The 18386-nt window shown below is 42.2% G+C and overlaps 1 long non-coding RNA gene across 1 annotated transcript; it reads right to left on the reverse strand.

Moving 5' to 3' along the window:
• Positions 1-413: 413 nt before the first annotated feature.
• On the reverse strand, positions 414-18106 carry LOC116967434. The gene is made up of 3 exons (XR_004410224.1): positions 18079-18106; positions 9355-9358; positions 414-484 (listed from the first exon to the last, which is right to left on the reverse strand). It is a non-coding gene; the product is annotated as an uncharacterized LOC116967434 (long non-coding RNA).
• Between the last annotated feature and the right edge of the window lie 280 nt (positions 18107-18386).

Below are 18386 nucleotides of genomic sequence, written 5' to 3' on the forward strand. Positions count from 1 at the left end.
CATATAAATAAACAGATAAAATGCAATAGGCTGTTATAGTTCAGAGTGTGCTTGATGTTGTGTCTAATAGCCTGATGGCTGTGCGGAAGATGCTGTTCCTCAACCTGGATGTAGCAGATTTCACCTTCCACCTGATGGCATCGGAGAGATGAGTGTGCGGCCAGGTGGTGTGGGTCCTTGATGACGTTGGCAGCATTTTTGAGGCAGCGACTGCGACAGATCCCTTCGATGGTAGGGAGGTCAGAGCCGATGATGAGTGCAGCCCAACGCAAATTGGAGGAACAGCACGTCATATTCTGCTCGGGCAGCTTACAAACCAGCGGCATGAATAACGACTTCTCTAACTTCCATTGCTTTCCTTGCCTCAACATCCCTCCTGCATCCAAGTTCTCCGACCATTCTGACTGTCTTCCTGGTTAAATGTTATCTTTTTATACTTCGTTGTCACCTTCCCCGAGCTAACAATGATCTATTCTACATTTTCCTTGATCTACGACGCCTTTGATGTCTGAAGACGGTTCTCGACCCGAAACTTCATCCATTCCTTCTCTTCAGAGATGCTGCCTGTCCAGCTGATTTAGTACAAATGTTTGTGTCTATCTTCAGTGTAAACCAGCATCTGCAGTTCCTTCCTACATGCTAACTCCTAGTGCTTGGGCAAAAAGGTGCCTTTCGCCAGACGGTGCAATTTCAATTCAGTTCAACATTTAACAAATTTAAGAATTACTATAATTGGGTACTTGACAATCTGAGCAAACTGTATCCTGAATTTAGTTTGGGTCACGGAATAAATACAAGTGTTTGTGCAGCAACTCAGGAGTTGCAGCATGAAGCCCATTTCTCGCACAAAGTCAGGTATGAATATAGACATATAGCCCAAATAACGCCTTCGTCGCCATATACAATATACCATAAATATCACCCATAATATTATAAAATTTCCAGAAATAACAAAGAGTAGAACAATGGACTTCCTTCGGTTCTCCATCTCCGTGTCTTTTGGGCGCTCCGCGGTGTTTTGGTTCCGCAAGCTTCTGCGCGCTCCTGTTGGCCACTAAAATGTGTCTGACCGTCAATGCGTTTAGCAGCAAAATCAGTATAAATGGAAATCCCGGTGTCAGTATAAAATGAAGGAATTCAATCGCTGCCCAAGCACGTGAATTCTGAACATTGTTTCTTTGTATACAAAACCAAGGGTCATTTGGAAGCCAATACTCTCCTGTGTACACAAAATACCACCTGACGTTTTTTAGAAGGGAAAGGACAGTCACTGTGGCTAAAATCGCCGTTGATGCTTTTTCGGTGCAATATTTAGATTTCAATTTCTGACAACAGATAGCCATAAATCGATCAATGGTGAACACTATAGTGAACCAGACAGAGCAATCCGTGGCTGCGTAAAGCAGGGCAGCGTGGATATTACACAGCGGGATGTACCATACAAATGCAAGCTGAAAAATGATTGGAATATGCCTTAATATCAGATCGATGATAATGACCAGTAGATCTGCGGATGCCATGGCCACCAGGTAGCAGGTGACACATTTGGAGAGACCACATTTTCTTCGAGACAAGATGGCAATCGTCAGCAGGTTAACTGTAAGAAAGAGAGACCATGGCTATCAGGAATCAGACAAGGGGAAGCAGCAGGGTGATGTTGCGAGATAAGCAGTTGTGGCTTAGTAAATTCTAAGAATGGATTTATAAAACCACCAACTTGATTTTTTAAAAAAACTTACTGGTGACACCAATGACAGCAAGAAGAGGATAGTAAAACTTCTGTATATCCCAAAGAGCTAATAATATCCGAATCTCGACTGGCAATGGATGACTTCGTTCCATTGCAAAATAAAACACAGTTCTTCTATGAACATATGTGTTAATTCTCTTTATGAAGACGTGTTGATCACAGATTGCCTCGGAGTTGATGCTCTCGCAGGCACAATGGCGATAGTACATTGTAGGGAACCCTCTCTATAAAGCATAATTGAAAGTCTTGGAGACAGGTATTATGAACAGTCTCTAAACAAACTATACCAGCTCTCCGCAAAAGCGGCCGTGCTGATCCTTAAGGGGACCAATTCCTTCCCTCGCCACACTTTTACTGTTAATACACCTGTAGAATTGCTTAGGGTTTATTGTTTCCCTGACGGCCAGTTTCTTTGTACGTCATCCTTCTGCTTTTGTGATTGTGTTTTTTTGCAAAGATTTGGTAATCAACAGAAAAACTTGGAGAATTAGTTGTAGTGCTATGAGATAGGTTTCATCTTCACTAAACTAAACCGTAGATATATGTTGTACAAACCAATCATGGCATTGAGACATTGCAAGCCACTTTTGCACCGTAAACTCAGTCTGACAGATTTGCCGATGTCCATTGAGGATGCAAACAAAATGGAAGAGGATAACGCATATATGCAGTATTTTAAGTTTAAGATGACATTTCGCAAGATGTCGTCAAAAATGGAAGTGTGAGCATGGGTGAAGATTGGTTATTGAGTAAAAAAAAACGTTTCCTTGATCAGTTTGGAAGGATGCAGCTACTTGAGTGCCCAAAGGAACATTTATTTGCCCTCAGTTATTCATGACTCACAGTAATGAAGTGGAGGGTGCGGCAGAGTGTAAAGCATCTAACTTTCGCAAAGGTACAAAAATAGGTGGAGGCCAGGATCATGTTGTCATGATCATATTGAAACTCTGCAAACGATATAAACGGCGGGCAAAATCAACAAAAGAAGTTTAATTTGGAAAGTGAAAGATTGTGCACAATGTAAACGGAATATAAAGTAAGAAGATTATCACAGAAAGAGTGGAGAAGAACAAAGCGCAGATGGATATAAATGTTCATGTGCAGGAACTACAAGCGTTTAGCAGGCAGACACAACAAGGTTAATGACACATTGTCCTCCATTGCAAGTGAGGTGGGGTTTTGCAAAGGGGAAGTATAAGCATTAAATCTATATATTTTAGAGTTTGTATCAATGAAGTGAGATTTTGGAAACATAACATCCTTGGCGAAGATGAGACAATAGGTTTCAAGAATTTGACGAATGGGAGATGTATGAACGAGAAGACATTTATCAGATTAAGGAGGTTCATTGAAAAGAAGGTACCTGGCAACGTCTTCTCAATGGATATTGAAACCCTGGGATTTTCTGGTTCAGAATGTCGAGGAGATTTGATTTTTAATGTTTTAACCATCAGTGAAGTTATGTCTAACGAGAGCTGGAGAGGAGAGGAGAACTGGGCCAAACCAATTTATCAGCTGTACATGTGTTGCCTTAATCTAGCAGGAGAGGTGACCACTGAGCTACTGGCTATAGTATTTCTTATAGAATTTGAAATATTTAGAGAATTTTTAATCCTCCCCGACTACAGGATTAGTGCCAGAAGAAGGTAGAATGGCGAGCATTGCACATTTGTTCAAATGCTTAGACTGGGATAAACTAAAAAATAACTCAAACGTGATTAAAGTAATGAAAATATTCAGGAATATCGCATTGCTGACATTAGATTGGAATAACATTCAAATGCACAATTACCCTTTTCTAGAATTGAAATTAATCAGATGAGAGCTCATGATAAATGCCGTTGTGTCCCCGGAACCAGTTGCCGATCGCTGAGGGTCCATGAGGGTTTAGATGGATCTCCATGAGAAAATAATGAATGACAATGAAAACTAAATTCCCGAATTTCACTTCAGACTAAGCATGTGCCGATGATTATGCTGCTCTTTAACAAGGACATTATTTGTATAAATGCATAGTGTTAGAGTAACACAGCGGTTCAGACAGCATATCTGGTAACCATGGATTAGACAGGGTGCGGGTTGGGATGAGAATCCTGACCCAAATCTTCACACATCGATGCCGTCCAGAGATCTATTTGTATTCGACGCAAATTACCCGCATCTGTTCCTTATGTCGCTAAATGTTGGTATTTTACTGGTAATGGGACATAAATTAAGAAGACATAAGAGCAAAATTAGCACATTCGACCCATTGGGTCTTCACCACCATTCGATCATGACTGTTATATTATTTGTCCCTCAACCTAACCCTCCCCCTAACCATTGGCAGTCTTAATAATCAAGAACATATTAATCTATTCTTGAATAATACCCAATGACTTTGCTTCCACCCTCGTCTGTGCTAATGAGTTCCACAGATTCCTCTGGCTTAGAAAAGTAGTGTTACCAACAGATTTTGCAATTTAGGCTCGATCTCAAGAAACTGCGAGACAATATGTTTCATCAGTAAAACGGGTCGAGTTTAATATATTGATGGCTGGAATTCAGATAAATACAAATAACTAATATGTCGGGGGCATCGCAAAATGAAAATTTACAATTACTTCCAAAAAGGTATTCACAAAGGCGATAATACTCCGGTGAGATCCAACAAAGCGGCAATTGCATCAGGTTGAAAAATGCCTTTTCCGAAATCTAAGCACCTCAACAGTATGTTTGGCTATATTCAACTTTGCACCCGTCAATTTTCTGCTTTTAAAAACTATCTGATCTTTAAAGACATGTTAGTACATTGATCTGAACTACATTCGCTGTTGAATTTCCACCATCATATCTACATTCACTGATTGAACTTGGTATATTTCTGTCCGTTTCCATGTAATATGCCTGATTCTACAAAGGTTTGGAGAGCTTTTCTGTGAAACCAGCATCAGTTCTTGTAGAGAAGCAAGAGACTGCTTACGCTGCAAGCCAGAACAAAAATCAAACTGCTGGAGAAACTCATTGGTTTGGACCTGTTCTTACCCCCCAGTTCCATCCCCCCTACTTGCAGTCAGAAGAAACGTCACCCATACTTTCCCCCCAGAGGTGTTGCTTGGCCCACTGAGTTCCTCCAGCACTTTGTGTCCATATTCGGTATAAACCAGCAGTTTATTGCCGTGTAGTTCCTTTCTAGACGGAGAAACTCATTGGTCAGACAGCATCGATGGAGGGAAATGGACATACAATGTGTATTTTGGGACATTCCTTCAGATTGATGGAGTGGAGGAGAGAAGACTGCTGTCTCTCCACCCATCCGTTGCTTCACGACCTGCTCAGCAGTTTGATTATTTTCTGAATAATATGCTTTTATGATTGTTTTCATAATTGCCAACTCTCTTTCATAATATTACATAGACATTTTTAACAGTTGTGGCCTTCCGGGTTCATTCAATATTCATTAATTGCCCCCGAGTCAACGAATTGTACAGCGAGAAACACGCCCCTCCGCTCATTGACTGCGCCGACCACCGAACATTCATGTAGACATCGTTATTCACCCAACACTCTCATTCATCCCCCTAGATTCTACCACTCACCTACACACGAACTACAATTTACAGTTGTAACATATTTTCCGATCGTTAGGTCATTGGCATGTGGGCACAGGAGGGGACGGTCTGAACTTGCGAACCACCGCTCGTCTCCAGACCTTTCTATCCCGAGATTCCTCAACTGTCAAGTCAGGTCAAGTCAAGTCTAGAGAGTTTATTGTCATGTGTCCCAGATAGGACAATTAAATTATTGCTTGCTGCAGCACAACAGAATATTGTAGGCATAAATACAGAGCAGATCAGTGTGTATATATACCATAGACCATATATATACATATAAATAAACAGATAAAATGCAATAGGCTGTTATAGTTCAGAGTGTGTTTGATGTTGTGTCTAATAGCCTGATGGCTGTGGGGAAGGTGCTGTTCCTGAACCTGGATGATCAGGCACCTGCACCTTCTACCTGATGGCATCGGAGAGATGAGTGGCGGCCAGGATGGTGTGGGTCTTTGATGACGTTGGCTGCCTTTACAACCCAGCGGCATGAATAACGACTTCTCTAACTTCCATTGCTTTCCTTCCCTCAACATCCCTCCTGCATCCAAGTTCTCCGACCATTCTGACTGTCTTCCTGGTTAAATGCTATCTTTTTATACTTCGTTGTCTACTTCCCCGAGCTAACAATTATCTATTCTACATTTTCCTTGATCTACGACGCCTTTGATGTGTGAAGAAGGTTCTCGAACCGAAACTTCATCCATTCCTTCTCTTCAGAGATGCTGCCTGTCCAGCTGATTTAGTTCAAATGTTTGTGCCTATCTTCAGTGTAAACCAGCATCTGCAGTTCCTTCCTACATGCTAACTCCTAATGATTGGGCAAAAAGGTGCCTTTCGCCCGACGGTGTTATTTCAATTCAGTTCATCATTTTACAAATTTAAGAATGACTATAAATGGGTACTTGACAATCTGAGCAAACTGTATCCTGAATTTAGTTTGGGTCACGGCATAAATACAAGTGTTTGTGCAGCAACTCAGGAGTTGCAGCATGAAGCCCATTTCTCGCACAAAGAAAGGTAGGGATATAGACATATAGCCCAAAAAACGCATTCGTCGCCATATACAATACACCATAAATATCACCCATAATATTATAAAATTTCCAGAAATAACAAAGAGTAGAACAATGGACTTCCTTCGGTTCTCCATCTCCGTGTCTTTTGGGCGCTCCGCGGTGTTTTGGTTCCGCAATCTTCTGCGCGCTCTGTTGGCCACTAAAATGTGTCTGACCGTCAATGCGTTTAGCAGCAAAATCAGTATAAATGGAAATCCCGGTGTCAGTATAAAATGAAGGAATTCAATCGCTGCCCAAGCACGTGAATTCTGAACATTGTTTCTTTGTATACAAAACCAAGGGTCATTCAGAAGCCAATATTGTCCTGTGTACACAAAATACCAGCTGATGTTTTTTAGAAGGGAAAGGACAGTCACTGTTGCTAAAATCGCCTTTGATGCTTTTTCGGTGCAATATTTAGATTTCAATTTCTGACAACAGATAGCCACAAATCGATCAATGGTGAACACTATAGTGAACCAGACAGAGCAATCCGTGGCTGCGTAAAGCAGGGCAGCGTGGATATTACACAGCGGGATGTACCATACAAATGCAAGCTGAAAAACGATTGGAATATGCCTTAATATCAGATCGATGATAATGACCAGTAGATCTGCGGATGCCATGGCCACCAGGTAGCAGGTGACACATTTGGAGAGACCACATTTTCTTCGAGACAAGATGGCAATCGTCAGCAGGTTAACTGTAAGAAAGAGAGGACATGGCTATCAGGAATCAGACAAGGGGGGAAGCAGCAGGGTGATGTTGCGAGATAAGCAGTTGTGGCTTAGTAAATTCTAAGAATGGATTTATAAAACCACCAACTTGATTAAACAAATACTTACTGGGGACACCAATGACAGCAAGAAGAGGATAGTAAAACATCTGTATATCCCAAAGAGCTAATAATATCCGAATCTCGACTGGTAGTGAATGACTTCGTTCCATTGCAAAATAAAACACAGTTCTTCTATGAACATATGTGTTAATTCTCTTTATGAAGACGTGTTGATCACAGATTGCGTCGGAGTTGATGCTCTCGCAGGCACAATGCGGATAGTACATTGTAGGGAACCCTCTATATAAAGCATAATTGAAAGCCTTGGAGACAGGAATTATGAGCAGTCTCTAAACAAACTATACCAGCTCTCCGCAAAAGCGGCCGTGCTGATCCTTAAGGGGACTAATTCCTTCCCTCGCCACACTTTTACTGTTAATACACCTGTAGAATTGCTTAGGGTTTATTTTTTACCCTGCCGGCCAGTTTCTTTGTACGTCATCCTTCTGCTTTCGTGATTGTGTTTTTTTGCAAAGGTTTGGTAATCGACAGAAAAACTTGGAGAATTAGTTGTAGTGCTATGAGATGGGTTTCATCTTCACTAAACTAAACCGTAGATGTATGTTGTCAAACCGATCATGGCATTGAAACATTGCAAGCCACTTTTGCACCGTAAACTCAGTCTGACAGATTTGCCGATGTCCATTGAGGATGCAAGCAAAATGGGAGAGGATAACGCATTTATGCAGCATTTTAAGTTTAAAATGACATTTCGCAAGATGTCGTCCAAAATGGAAGTGTGAGCATGGATTATTGGTTATTGAGTTAAAAAAAAACGTTTCCTTGATCAGTTTGGAAGCATGCAGCTACTTGAGTGCCCAAAGGAACATTTATTTGCCCTCAGTTATTCATGACTCACAGTAATGAAGTGGAGGGTGAGGCAGAGTGTAAAGCATCTAACTTTCGCAAAGGTACAAAAATAGGTGGAGGCCAGGATCATGTTGTCATGATCATATTGAAACTCTGCAAACGATATAAACGGCGGGCAAAATCAACAAAAGAAGTTTAATTTGGAAAGTGAAAGATTGTGCACAATGTAAACGGAATATAAAGTCAGAAGATTATCACAGAAAGAGTGGAGAAGAACAAAGCGCAGATGGATATATGTGTTCATGTGCAGGAACCACAAGCGTTTAGCAGGCAGACACAACAAGGTTAATGGCACATTGTCCTCCATTTCAAGTGAGGTGGGGTTTTGCAAAGGGGAAGTGTAAGCATTAAATCTATATTCTTTTGAGTTTGTATCAATGAAGTGAGATTTTGGAAACATAACATCCTTGGGGAAGATGGGACTATAGGTTTCAAGAATTTGACGAATGGGAGATGTATGAACGAGAAGACATTTATCAGATTAAGGAGGTTCATTGAAAAGAAGGTATCTGGCAACTTCTTCTCAGTGGATATTGAAACCCTGGGATTTTCTGGTTCAGAATGTCGAGGAGATTTGATTTTCAATGTTTTAACCATCAGTGAAGTTATGTCTAACGAGAACTGGTGGAGAGGAGAACTGAGCCAAACCAATTGATCAGCTGTACATTTGTTGCCTTAATCTAGCAAGAGAGGTGGCCACTGAGCTACTGGCTATAGTATTTCTTATAGAATTTGAAATATTTAGAGAATTTTTAATCCTCCCCGACTACATGATTAGTGCAAGAAGAAGGTAGAATGGCGAGCATTGCACATTTGTTCGAATACTTAGACTGGGATAAACTAAAAAATAACTCAAACGTGATTAAAGTAATGAAAACATTCAGGAATATCGCATTGCTGACATTTGATTGGAATAACATTCAAATGCACAATTACTCTTTTCTAGAATTGAAATTAATCAGATGAGAGCTCATGATAAATGCCGTTGTGTCCCCGGAACCAGTTGCCGATCGCTGAGGGTCCATTTAGATGGATCTCCATGAGAAAATAATGAATGCCAATGACAACTAAATTCCCGTATTTCACTTCAGACTAAGCATGTGCCGATGATTATGCTGCTCTTTAACAAGGACATTATTTGTATAAATGCATAGTGTTAGAGTAACACAGCGGGTCAGACAGCATATCTGGTAACCATGGATTAGGCAGGGTGCGGGTTGGGATGAGAATCCTGACCCAAATCTTCACCCATCTATGTCGTCCAGAGATCTATTTGTATTCGACGCAAATTACCCGCATCTGTTCCTTATGTCGCTAAATGTTGGTATTTTACTGGTAATGGGACGTAAATTAAGAAGATATAAGAGCAAAATTAGCACATTCGACCCATTGGGTCTTCACCACCATTCGATCATGACTGTTATATTATTTGTCCCTCAACCTAACCCTCCCCCTAACCATTGGCAGTCTTAATAATCAAGAACATATTAATCTCTTCTTGAATAATACCCAATGACTTTGCTTCCACCCTCGTCTGTGCTAATGAGTTCCACAGATTCCTCTGGCTTAGAAAAGTAGTGTTACCAACAGATTTTGCAATTTAGGCTCGATCTCAAGAAACTGCGAGACAATATGTTTCATCAGTAAAACGGGTTGAGTTTAATATATTGATGGCTGGAATTCAGGTATAAACAAATAACTAATATGTCAGGAGGCATCGCAAAATGAAAATTTACAATTACTTCCAAAAAGGTATTCACAAAGGCGATAATACTCTGGTGAGATCCAACAAAACCGCAATTGCATCAGGTTGAAAAATGCCTTTTCCAAAATCTAAGCACCTCAACAGTATGTTTGGCTATATTCAACTTTGCATCCGTCAATTTTCTGCTTTTAAAAACTATCTGATGTTTAAAGAAATGTTAGTACATTGATCTGAACTACATTCGCTGTTGAATTTCCACCATCATATCTACATTCACTGATTGAACTTGGTATATTTCTGTCCGTTTCCATGTAATATGCCTGATTCTACAAAGGTTTGGAGAGCTTTTCTGTGAAACCAGCATCAGTTCTTGTAGAGAAGCAAGAGACTGCTTACGCTGCAAGCCAGAGCAAAAATCAAACTGCTGGAGAAACTCATTGGTTTGGACCTGTTCTTACCCCCCAGTTCCATCCCCTCTACTTGCAGTCAGAAGAAACGTCACCCATACTTTTCCCCCCAGAGGTGTTTCTTGGCCCACTGAGTTCCTCCAGCATTTGTGTCCATATTCGGTATAAACCAGCAGTTTATTGCCGTGCAGTTCCTTTCTAGACGGAGACACTCATTGGTCAGACAGCATCGATGGAGGGAAATGGACATACAATGTGTATTTTGGAATAGAATAGAATAGAATAGCCTTTTATTGTCATCCAGACCGAAGTCTGAACGAAATTTAAGCAGTCATACATATAATATAATACAATACAATAAAAAACAACAATAAACACATATTAACATCCACCACAGTGAGTCCACCCAACATCTCCTCACTGTGATGGAGGCAAAAGTCTTAGGGCTGCAGTCTCTTCCCTCCTCTTCTCCTTCTGCGCTGAGGCGATACCCCCCGGGCGATGTTAAAACCTGTCCTCGCGGCTCAAACACCGCGGCCCGGGGTAGTCGAAGCTGCCGCTCACCAGACCTGCTGACGCAGCCGCTGGCCCGCGGCCGAACCCCCGGTCTCAGGCCACCGCCACCAGAACTGCCGTCCCAGCCCCCGGAGCATCGTTCCAGCCCCGAGCCGGCTCGCCCTCACGTGAGTACTGCCACCGTCTCAGCCTCGCGCCAGGCCGCCGCTTCTCCCTCGGGCTGGGCCGCCCCGACCGGGCACCGCTCCTCCCTCGGGCTGGGCCGCCCCGACCGGGCACCGCTCCTCCCTCAGGCTGGGCCGCCCCGACCGGGCGCCGCTCCTCCCTCAGGCTGGGAACGCCGTACCTCCCCGAGCTCGGCTACTCCGACGGGAGCACCGTTCCTTCCTCGGGCCGGCCGACACAGCCCCTCACGAAAGCCCTGTTCCAGCCCCGAGCCGGGCCGTCCTCACGGGAGCGAGCTCAGTGCGAGTCCTGGCGGGCTCTGCCTCCAGAGCCTCGAGGTCGCCAGCTCCGCCATTAGGCCTCAGCGCAGACGGAGGCAGAGAAGGGGAATACGACAAAAAAGTCGCATTCCCCCGCAGGGAGAGACAGCAAGCCCCGTTTCAACCCCCCCCCCCCCCCCCAAAACACAAACTAAAAACCAAAACTAGACTAACCAAAACGAAAATAAACAACCAAAAAACACAAAACAAACAGGACTGCCCGAGAGCCGCTGCAGCCAGAGCCGCGCCGCCAATAAATTGGGACGCTCCTTCAGATTGATGGAGTGGAGGAGAGAAGACTGCTGTCTCTCCACCCATCCGTTGCTTCACGACCCGCTCAGCAGTTTGATTATTTTCTGAATAATATGCTTTTATGATTGTTTTCATAATTGCCAATTCTCTTTCATAATATTACATAGAGAGTTTTAACAGTTGTGGCCTTCCGGGTTCATTCAATATTCATTAATTGTCCCCGAGTCAACGAATTGTAGAGCGAGAAACACGCCCGTCCGCTCATTGACTGCGCCGACCACCGAACATTCATGTAGACATCGTTATTCACCCAACACTCCCATTCACCCCCCTAGATTATACCACTCACCCACACACGAACTACAATTTACAGTTGTAACTGATTTTGCGATCGTCAGGTCATTGGCATGTGGGGACAGGAGGGGACGGTCTGAACTTGCGAACCACCGCTCGTCTCCAGACCTTTCTATCCCGAGATTCCTCAACTGTCAAGTCAGGTCAAGTCAAGTCTAGAGAGTTTATTGTCATGTGTCCCAGATAGGACAATTAAATTATTAATAATAATAATAATAATGGATGGTATTTATATAGCGCCTTTCTTGCTGCAGCACAACAGAATATTGTAGGCATAAATACAGAGCACATCAGTGTGTCTATATACCATAGACCATATATATACATATAAATAAACAGATAAAATGCAATAGGCTGTTATAGTTCAGAGTGTGTTTGATGTTGTGTCTAATAGCCTGATGGCTGTGGGGAAGATGCTGTTCCTGAACCTGGATGTAGCAGATTTCAGGCACCTGCACCTTCTACCTGATGGCATCGGAGAGATGAGTGAGCGGCCAGGATGGTGCGGCTCTTTGATGATGTTGGCTGCCTTTTAGATGTTGGCTGCCTTTTTGAGGCAGCGACTGCGATAGATCCCTTCGATAGTAGGGAGGACAGAGCCGATGATGAGTGCAGCCCAACGCAAATTGGAGGAACAGCACGTCATATTCTGCTCGGGCAGCTTACAAACCAGCGGCATGAATAACGACTTCTCTAACTTCCATTGCTTTCCTTCCCTCAACATCCCACCTGCATCCAAGTTCTCCGACCATTCTGACTGTCTTCCTGGTTAAATGTTATTTTTTTATACTTCGTTGTCACCTTCCCCGAGCTAACAATTATCTATTCTACATTGTCCTTGAGCTACGACGCCTTTGATGTCTGAAGAAGGTTCTCGACCCGAAACTTCAACCATTCCTTCTCTTCAGAGATGCTGCCTGTCCAGCTGATTTAGTCCAAATGTTTGTGTCTATCTTCAGTGTAAACCAGCATCTGCAGTTCCTTCCTACATGCTAACTCATAGTGATTGGGCAAAAAGGTGCCTTTCGCCCGACGGTGTTATTTCAATTCAGTTCATCATTTTACAAATTTAAGAATTACTATAAATGGGTACTTGACAATCTGAGCAAACTGTATCCTGAATTTAGTTTGGGTCACGGCATAAATACAAGTGTTTGTGCAGCAACTCAGGAGTTGCAGCATGAAGCCCATTTCTCGCACAAAGAAAGGTAGGGATATAGACATATAGCCCAAAAAACGCATTCGTCGCCATATACAAAATACCATAAATATCACCCATAATATTATAAAATTTCCAGAAATAACAAAGAGTAGAACAATGGACTTCCTTCGGTTCTCCATCTCCGTGTCTTTTGGGCGCTCTTGGGCGCTCTTTTGGGTGTTTTGGTTCCGCAATCTTCTACGCGCTCTGTTGGCCACTAAAATGTGTCTGACCGTCAACGCGTTTAGCAGCAAAATCAGTATAAATGGAAATCCCGGTGTCAGTATAAAATGAAGGAATTCAATCGCTGCCCAAGCACGTGAATTCTGAACAGTGTTTCTTTGTATACAAAACCAAGGGTCATTTAGAAGCCAATACTCTCCTGTGTATACAAAATACCAGCTGACGTTTTTTAGAAGGGAAAGGACAGTCACTGTGGCTAAAATCGCCTTTGATGCTTTTTCGGTGCAATATTTAGATTTCAATTTCTGACAACAGATAGCCATAAATCGATCAATGGTGAACGCTATAGTGAACCAGACAGAACAATCCGTGGCTGCGTAAAGCAGGGCAGCGTGGATATTACACAGCGGGATGTACAATACAAATGCAAGCTGAAAAACGATTGGAATATGCCTTAATATCAGATCGATGATAATGACTAGTAGATCTGCGGATGCCATGGCCACCAGGTAGCAGGTGACACATTTGGAGAGACCACATTTTCTTCGAGACAAGATGGCAATCGTCAGCAGGTTAACTGTAAGAAAGAGAGATCATGGCTATCAGGAATCAGACAAGGGGTTAAGCAGCAGGGTGATGTTGCGAGATAAGCAGTTGTGGCTTAGTAAATTCTAAGAATGGATTTATAAAACCACCAACTTGATTAAAAAAATACTTACTGGGGACACCAATGACAGCAAGAAGAGGATAGTAAAACTTCTGTATATCCCAAAGAGCTAATAATATCCGAATCTTGACTGGCAGTGGATGACTGCGTTCCATTGCAAAATAAAACACAGTTCTTCTATGAACATATGTGTTAATTCTCTTTATGAAGACGTGTTGATCACAGATTGCGTCGGAGTTGATGCTCTCGCAGGCACAATGGCGATAGTACATTGTAGAGAACCCTCTATATAAAGCATAATTGAAAGCCTTGGAGACAGGAATTATGAGCAGTCTCTAAACAAACTATACCAGCTCTCCGCAAAAGCGGCCGTGTTGATCCTTAAGGGGACCAATTCCTTCCCTCGCCACACTTTTACTGTTAATGCACCTGCAGAATTGCTTAGGGTTTATTTTTTCCCTGCTGGCTAGTTTCTTTGTACGTCATCCTTCTGCTTTCGTGATTCTGTTTTTTTGCCAAGATTTGGTAATCGACAGAAACACTTGGAGAATTAGTTGTAGTGCTATGAGATTGGTTTCATTTTCACTAAACTAAACCGTAGATGTATGTTGTACAACCGATCATGGCATTGAGACATTGCAAGCCACTTTTGCACCGTAAACTCAGTCTGACAGATTTGCCGATGTCCATTGAGGATGCAAGCAAAATGGGAGAGGATAACGCATATATGCAGTATTTGAAGTTTAAGATGACATTTCGCAAGATGTCGTCAAAAATAGAAGTGTGAGCATGGATGAAGATTGGTTATTGAGTTAAAAAAAACATTTCCTTGATCAGTTTGGAAGGATGCATCTACTTGAGTGCCCAAAGGAACATTTATTTGCCCTCAGTTATTCATGACTCATAGTGATGAAGTGGAGGATGAGGCAGAGTGTAAAGAATCTAACTTTCGCAATGGTACAAAAAAGGATGGAGGCCATGATCATGTTGTCATGATCATATTGAAACTCTGCAAACGATATAAACGGCGGGCTAAATCAACAAAAGAAGTTTAATTTGGAAAGTGTAAGATTGTGCACAATGTATAGGGAATATAAAGTAGGAAGATTATCACAGAAAGAGTGGAGAAGAGCAAAGCGCAGATGGATATGAGTGTTCATGTGCAGGAATCACAAGCGTTTAGCAGGCAGACACAACAAGGTTAATGGCACATTGTCCTCCATTGCAAGTGTAGTGGGGTTTAGCGAAGGGGGAAGTGTAAGCATTATATCTATATTCTTTTGAGTTTATATCAATGAAGTGAGATTTTGGAAACATAACATCCTTGGGGAAGATGAGACAATAGATTTCAGGAATTTGACGAATGGGAGATATATGAACGAGAAAACACGTTTATCAGATTAAGGAGGTTCATTGAAAAGAAGGTACCTGGGAACTTCTTCTCAGTGGCTATTGAAATCCTGGAATTTTATGGTTAAGAATGTCGAGGATATTTGATTTTAAATATTTTAACCATCAGTGAAGTTATGTGTAACGATAACTGATGGAGAAGAGAATATGAGAACTGGGCCAAACCAATTTATCAGCTGTACATGTGTTGCCTTAATCTAGCAAGAGAGGTAACCACTGAGCTACTGGCTATAGTATTTCTTGTAGAATTTTAAATATTTAGAGAAATTTTAATACTCCCCGACTACAGGATTAGTGCCAAAAGAAGGTAGAATGGCGAGCATTGCACATTTGTTCAAATACTGAGACTGGGATAAACTAAAAATAACTCAAACGTGATTAAAGTAATGAAAACTTTCAGGAATATAGCATTGCTGACATCTGATAGGAATAACATTCAAATGCGCAATTACCCTTTCCTAGAATTGAAATTAATCAGATGAGAGCTCATGATAAATGCCGGTGTATCCCCGGAACCAGTTGCCGATCGATGAGGGTCCATGAGTGTTTAGATGGATCTCCATGAGAAAATAATGAATGCCAATGGCAACTAAATTTGCGGAATTTCACTTCAGACTAAGCATGTGCCGACGATTATGCTGCTCTTTTACAAGGACATTATTAGTGTAAATGCAAAGTGCTAGATTAACACAGCTGGTCTGACGGCATCTCTGAAAAACATGGATAAGTTACGGTTCGGGTTGGGATGAGAATCCTGACCCAAATCTTCACCCATCGATGTCGTCTAGAGAACTATTTGTATTCGACGCAAATTACCCGCATCTGTTCCTTATGTCGCTAAATGTTGGTATTTTACTGGTAATGGGACATAAATTAATAAGACATAAGAACAAAATTAGCACATTCGACCCATTGGGTCTTCTCCACCATTCGATCATGACTGTTATTTATCCCTCAACCCCATCTCCCCCCCCTAACCATTGACACTCTTAATAATCAAGAACCTATCAATTCTCTACTTGAATAATACCCAATAACTTTGCTTCCACCCTCGTCTGTGCCAATGAGTTCCCCAGATTCCCCACCCTCTGGCTTAGAAAGGTAGTGTTACCAATAGAATATGCAATTTAGGCTCGATCTCATGAAATTGCGAGACAATATGTTTCATCAGTAAAACTGGTTAAGTTTAATATATTGATGGCTGGAATTCAGATATAAACAAATAACTAATATGTTGGGGGGCATCGCAAAATGAAAATTTACAATTACTTCCAAAAAGGTATTCAGAAAGGCGATAATACTCTGGTGAGGTCCATCAAAGCGGCAATTGCATCAGGTTGAAAAATGCCTTTTCCAAAATCTAAGCATCTCAACTGTAGGTTTGGCTATATTCAACTTTGCACCCTCCAATTTTCTGCTTTTAAAAACTATCTGATGTTTAAAGAAATGTTAGTAAATTGATCTGAACTGCGTTCGCTGTTGAATTTCCACCATTATATCTACATTCACTAATTAAACTTGATATATTTCTGTCCGTTTCCATGTAATATGCCTGATTCTACAAAGGTTTGGAAAGCTTTTCCAGCATCAGTTCTTGTAGAGAAGCAAGAGACTGCATACGCTTCAAGCCAGAGCAAAAAACAAACTGCTAGAGAAACTCATTGGTTTGGACCTGTTCTTTTCTCCAGTTCCATCCCCTCTACTTGCAGTCAGAAGAAACGTCACCCGGCCTTTCCCCCCAGAGGCGTTGCTTGGTCCACTGAGTTCCTCCAGCACTTTGTGTCCATATTCGGTATAAACCAGCAGTTTATTGCCGTGTAGTTCCTTTCTTCACGGAGAAGCTCATTGGTAAGACAGCATCGATGGAGGGAAATGAACATACAACGTGTATTTTTGGGACGCTTCTTCAGATTGATGGAGTGGAGGAGAAAAGACTGCCAACTCTTCGCCGATCCGCTGCTTCTCGACCCGCTCAGTAGTTTGATTATTTTCTCAATAATATGTTTTATAATGTTTTCACAATTGCCAATTCTCTTTCATAATGCTACATGGAGATTGTTAGCATTTGTGGCATGCCGGGTTCATTCATTATTCGTTCATTGGCTTCGAGTCAATGAATTGTAGAGCGAGAAACACGCCCGTCGACTCATTGACTCCGCCGACCACCGAACATTCATTTAAACTCATCGTTATTCTCGCAACACTCCCATTCACCCCCCCCCCCCCCCTCCCACCCAACTCGAGATTCTACCACTCACCAACACACGAACTACAATTTGCAGTTTTAACTGATTTACCGATCTGCAGGTCATTCGTCGCCAGACCTTTGGCTCCCGGACCTCTTCCTGTGCCAGAGCGTAACCCACCGCAAATTGGAGGAACAGCACCTCTTATTCCGCTTGGACAGCATGCAATACAGCGGCATGAATATCGACTTCTCTAACTTCAGGTAACCCTTGCTTTCCCTCTTTCACCATCCATAGAAACATAGAAACATAGAAACACAAAAAAATAGGTGCAGGAGTAGGCCATTCGGTCCTTCGAGCCTGCACCGCCATTAAATATGATCATGGCTGATCATCCAACTCAGTATCCTGTACCTGCCTTCTCTCCATACCCCCTGATCCCTTTAGCCGCCAGGGCCACATCTAACTCCATCTTAAATATAGCAAATAAACTGGCCTCAACGGCTTCCGTCCTCCATCCTCGTTCTCCGACCATTCTGACTGTCTTACTGATTCAATTTTATGCTACATTGAATTATCCATTCTACATTTTCCTTGATTTACGACCCCTTTGATATCTCGTTTTCACACCTTAACCTTCCATATCTCTATGCCCCCCTTCCCCCTGACTCTCAGTCTGAAGACGGCTCTCGACCAGAAACGCCATCCATTCCCTCTCTCCGGGGATACTGTCTTTCGAGCTGAGTTACTCCAGATGTTTGTGTCTATCTTCAGTGTAGACCAGCATCTGCAGTTCCTTCCTACACGCAAACTCCTAATGATTGGGCAACAGACGGTGTTATTTCAATTCAGTTAATCGTTTAACAGATTTAAGAATTACTATAAATGGGTACTTGACAATCTGAGCAAACTGT

The sequence above is a fragment of the Amblyraja radiata genome, chromosome 39, assembly GCF_010909765.2.
Source record: "Amblyraja radiata isolate CabotCenter1 chromosome 39, sAmbRad1.1.pri, whole genome shotgun sequence".
NCBI classification, from domain to species: Eukaryota; Metazoa; Chordata; class Chondrichthyes; order Rajiformes; family Rajidae; genus Amblyraja; species Amblyraja radiata.